The sequence below is a fragment of the Brassica oleracea genome, chromosome C9 (genome assembly GCF_000695525.1).
Source record: "Brassica oleracea var. oleracea cultivar TO1000 chromosome C9, BOL, whole genome shotgun sequence".
Classification (NCBI taxonomy): domain Eukaryota; kingdom Viridiplantae; phylum Streptophyta; class Magnoliopsida; order Brassicales; family Brassicaceae; genus Brassica; species Brassica oleracea.
In genome coordinates this window covers 37123400-37129094 of record NC_027756.1, presented here as the reverse complement: position 1 = coordinate 37129094, position 5695 = coordinate 37123400, and the positions used below count along the sequence as shown (strand labels likewise).

Sequence of the window (5695 nt, the reverse complement as noted above, 5' to 3'; positions counted from 1 at the left end):
GGGAAGGGGGAGGTATGGGGTATATGGAGGTAATCTCCCTTCTGCAGCCATGTAATTTTTGGATGGATTTAGGTGATTGTTACATTCATCTTGAGCGTTCCTTCTGCTACAGAAGTATGTCTCATGACAGTTCATTAGCTTCTTCTTTCGTTGAAAAACTTTAATGTGCTTCTTTGAGCATTTGTGCAACTACAGACACATGTGTAGCATAGAGTTTATTCTTCTTTATATAGTAACAGTAGCAGCAAAGCTTTTGGATTTACTGTTTTGTGTTGGCTTAGGATTTACTTGTGGGTTTCAGGTGGTTCGTAGACTGGTTGTGCAGATTACGCGATTAAATGAAGACAAAAACGACTTGATACTGAGTGAAAAAAACAGCATGGGTTGGTTTCGCTTTCTGTCTTGCCTTGATAAGAAAAAACCAACGATGAGACTAAGTAATATGTCGCATGATGTGTTAACAGGAGATGTACCTTCGAGAAAGAACGCTCTTAGAAGGAACAGTTGCCAAAATCTTAAATGGAGCCCAAGTCAGACTCAGAGATAGTAGTAGAAGGTTAGTGTTCATGCCCATTGCTTCTAGATCTTGCCTTGCATAGACAATTATACGGCTCAAGCAATTTTGATACGTAGCAAAGAGTTGAGGGATCAGCTCGTGGAGCTCATTAGTTGTACCATTGTTCATGAGATGGTAATTAGGTTGATTGAATGCTTAACATAAATTGTTACGTCGTTGATTTGATTTTGATCTGTATATACCGATCATGTATCACAGTTTCTCTTAAACTTGATTGGCTAATGGATGGTGATTATTTATAATGTACCAGGGCCTAACATACCAGGAAATTGTTAATATTTTCTTAGGAGAAGGTTCTATGAGACGTGGCCAGGTCCTAGGGGTTGATGGGGAGAAATCAGCTGTCCAGGTTGATGATTCTTATGTTTATGACTGGTGTAGAGTTACAGGTATTTGTGGCTACTAATGTTAATTCTAAATTGGTTGCAGGTATATAGACTTGTCCAAGAATTGGTAAATCTGCTCCTGTCTATATCACCATTGGTGATGGAGAAAAATTGAAGCATCAACACCACTGCAAAGGAAGCAGACGCATCAAAAGCAGCTCAAGCTTACGCTGGAGAAGCTTTAAAGACACTGAGAGGACGAAACATCTGCAAAATGGTAAACACACTCTCCTTATATCACCAAACACACGATATAACAGATGGTTTGTATGTGAGATGACAGAGGAGGAAGAAGTATGTGTTGCAGGTGAAGAGAGAGAAGCGTCGAAGTAGTGTATGTTGATGATTCTCTACTTGGAAGCTCTTTTTAGCAGTAATCTCATATGCTAAAACTCTTGATATCGTGTGGAGTTAAGGGTTGCTGATGAGGCTGATGAATCTGTTTTTATACTCTGCCTTTAATAGGCTGGAGGTGTTGAGAACCCAGAAGATAGTCAGCTCCTCTGTTTTTACCGACATTGTTGGCAAGACATACACATTCTAGCTTAGCGTTATCATTTTCAATTACACTGCAAAGCATCAGACCTTCACAGTTTCACGCATCTTCGACGAGCGTCATGCGTCTTCGAGTCCCTGATATGTAAGTTTGTAACTACATTGGATACCGCTCTTCAGTACTGTCAAAATAACAGTGTTTGTCTTGCTGTTATCAGGGAGGCAACAATGGCTTGGGAGATGATATGAACGGTGGAAGCTCAACTTAAAGTTCAATCTAAAAATGTAATTTTTTTTATTTTTGGAGCAATTCCATTTTGCAGACACTGTTGGTTTATTGGACAAAAGTGAAACTGTCCATTGAATGATAAAGGTTCAAGCAATTAAATTCTATTCAGAGAAATACGTGTTTCACTTCTACAAGTCATTTCTAAGTGATATATTCATGAAGTCAAATGTAACAAGCACTTGGTACATGTGATACAGTGTTGATATCAGGAACTTGATCGTCTCATAATGCATTGAAGGTTCATTGTGCAGGCTTTGTTGTAGATGAATATCAACATTGGGACTGCATTTTCATCAAACTGCTGTTCACCTTCTGAGTTTCAAGCCAATCGAGTTTTAGTGGCAGCAGTAGCCATCGATAGTACCAAAATAAGTATAACCTAAATATGTATTTCTAACAAATAAAAAGTAAATTTGTAAATATTAATATATTTATATTTTCATATTTTAAGACTATTTTAAGAAAACAAACTTAATAATAAAATTATCATTAAGATGTATGTAACATTATTTTAATTTTAAATTTCAATAACTTATATATGTTGTTTTCAAAATTTTGTTTACTATTTGTTAGTAAATTATGTTTAAAATGATTTTTGACATATTTTTTTATAACAAATAAAGACTTGAAAACTATCTCTATAATATTATTTGAGAAGTCAGTTTCCTATGTGTCGCTCTCACGATGGTTGATTATACTGATACCCTTAATGAATTAATTTACATTCAAAATACTATAATTATTATTATTTTTTAGTTTCCTTTTAAAAAATTTACGAAAAATTTACACATATAATAAAAAGGAAATTTTTTATAAAGTTAAAAAAAAATTGAAAAACGAAAACATATGTATATAAAATATGATTTCTTAAAAAAAGGAAAGTTTACAAAATAGTAATATTACATTTAAAAAATATTTTTAAATAATATAAATATAATTTTGAAGTAATAAAATACTTTCTTTATATCTATATTTTCTTAGATGAAAATTATAAATTTTTATATAATGTGATTTCATTAAAAACAATTTACACAGATAATCTTGATATTAGAAAAAGAAATATTATTTCTTTTAAAACATAATTTTAAACAATACAAAAAAATTCAAAGTAATAAAAATATTTTTATATATCTATATATTTTCTTAGATGATTACAAAAAATAATTAAGTAACATAAACTGATATATGTTTAATTTTCTAAAAATAGTTTATAATTAGTAATATTCAAATGTTTTATTTATTTTTCATATATTTAGCTGACTATAATATCTTTCAATTACAGCAAAAATATATCGATAAATTATATTTTACTTATATAATATTATTTTTAACTACAATCACAATTGTTTTTACTGCTTATTTTTAAAATATATTAAAAAAAAAAACTAAAAATAATTTTCAAAATAAACATCTTTTGATCAAATAGTTACAAAATAGTTTAATGAGGTAGATATATTATATTTTATCATTATTAAAGTTATTTTTTCTTAATATTAAATTTGCTTTTAAATTTTATGTTTTATGTTTTTAACTTAATAGAACCATAATCAAAATACCAAAGCAAATCTGAATTCTCATTTTAAGATTATTTAAAATAAATTTTAGTCTCCGTTCAATATATCAAAGGCGTAAAGTTATTTAGAATTTATAAAATATTTTAATTATTGTAAATATTGATATATGCTCATGAGATTTTAAAAATGTATCAGCTACTTACGCATGTAACTTCCTATTGATCATCGTTTTATTTTCTAATATTTTTTTTACAAACATCAACATATAATTTGATAAATATTATGAAAATACATGCACATTTGACTTAATTATAATAAAAAATAATTATACTTCATTTTGAATTTGAAAGAATATATGTAACTCAATATACTCACAACATGAGTGATTCGACTAATCCAACTTTTGTCTAAAATCATAGATTTAACTACGATAAGAATATATAATTTTATAAGAATAGTAATTTATTTTATAAATATAAATCATAGGACAACTCAAAGCATATTAAAAATGAAAATAGAATATTAACCAACTGTTACAATTTAGTTCTTTTGTAAAATTTATATATATGCATGAGAGTTCAGAATATTATCGTTTTGTTATATTAATTTATGTAATTTGGAATCAGACACTTTAGTTTATTTTTTTATTTCAAATTTGATTCTAAGCACAATATATCTTAAGTTATACATAATCTTCATAAAATATTTTCACATATCTAAGACAACAATCACCTAAATGCAAATAAGAAATTAACCAAAATTTTAATATATGGAATAAAAATATTACAGTTGAATTCATAGATGCAATCCAATTTAACCAAATGATAACTAAATCGACTGAAAAACAACAAAATCGATTAGACATAACATATATAAAATCATATGTATAATTAAAGTAACATAATATTACTAATATAAATGATGCATATAAATTATAAATTAATTTAAAACTAAAAGTAAATAGCAATTAATTATTATAATATATTTACTTTAAAAATATTTATACTCGTGCAAGATCACTTTAATTAATGTCACTACCACGCCATCGGCGGCCGTGACGGCAGAATCTACGTGGTGACCGACTCCAGCGACAAAGACGCGGTTAACCCTAAACCGGGAATTCTAAGACACGCAGTGATCCAAGACGAGCCGCTGTGGATCATCTTCGCACGTGACATGGTGATAAAGCTGAAAGAAGAGCTGATGATGAACTCGTTCAAGACCATAGACGGCCGTGGAGCTAGCGTGCACATCGCCGGCGGCGCGTGCATCACTGTTCAGTACGTGACTAACATCATCATCCACGGTATCAACATCCATGACTGCAAGAAGAGAGGGAATGCTTACGTCAGAGACTCGCCGTCACATTACGGCTGGAGGACGGCGTCGGACGGAGAAGCCGTCTCGATCTTCGGTGGGTCCCACGTGTGGGTGGACCACTGCTCGTTGTCTAACTGCGATGACGGTCTGGTCGATGCGATCCGTGGATCGACGGCCATTACGATATCTAATAACTACTTGACGCATCATAACAAAGTGATGCTTTTAGGACACAGTGATTCGTACACGAGAGACAAGAACATGCAAGTCACCATTGCTTTTAATCATTTTGGTGAAGGGCTTGTTCAGAGAATGCCCAGGTAAAAAATAAAGTTAACTTTTAGAGTTATTCTAAACATGTCCTTGAAATTTATATTATTTTAGCTAATGTCATGTAATATAATATGGGGAATTGGCAGATGTAGGCATGGGTATTTTCATGTGGTAAATAATGATTATACGCATTGGCAAATGTACGCAATTGGTGGGAGTGCAGCTCCAACGATTAACAGTCAAGGCAATAGGTTTCTTGCTCCCAATGACCACGTCTTCAAAGAGGTAATTAAGAGCTAATCTTATAATGAATATATTTATATTTTACTCATATATATGAGTATTGAATTACAACTATGTGACTGGAAAAAAGGTGACTAAATACGAAGATGCACCACAAAGCAAATGGAAGAACTGGAATTGGAGATGCCCTCTGGTGGAAGAGCCTCTTCAAGCTATGCAAAAGCTTCAAGTCTGTCAGCTAGACCGTCCTCGTTGGTGGCTTCTGTGACGGGCAATGCTGGTTCTCTCTTGTAGAAAAGGATCTCGATGTTAATCCGATCCATCTATTTAAGCTACAATGCATCTAATTAACACAAAGGGAGGATTTGTTGGTCCTCCTATGTTAAAGTTGTAAGTTGGATTTGATGTGTATATTAAAGTGTTGTATGGATCCCCTTTGGACCAATGAGTTTTTTTTAAAACTTTTTGGAGTAGGGACCAATGCATGTTGTGGTGGGGGACATGCACAAGTGCTGCAAGATTACTGTTGATATTATATTTTTACTGGATTCATTTTCCGCGCTACGCGCGGATAGTATCTTATAAATTTTAAATTTAA

At 31.8% G+C, this 5695-nt stretch overlaps 1 pseudogene; it reads left to right on the top strand.

The window, feature by feature from the left end:
• The first annotated feature begins 4290 nt into the window (after window positions 1-4290).
• On the top strand, window positions 4291-5410 carry LOC106314917 (annotated as a pseudogene).
• The last annotated feature ends 285 nt before the right edge of the window (window positions 5411-5695 follow it).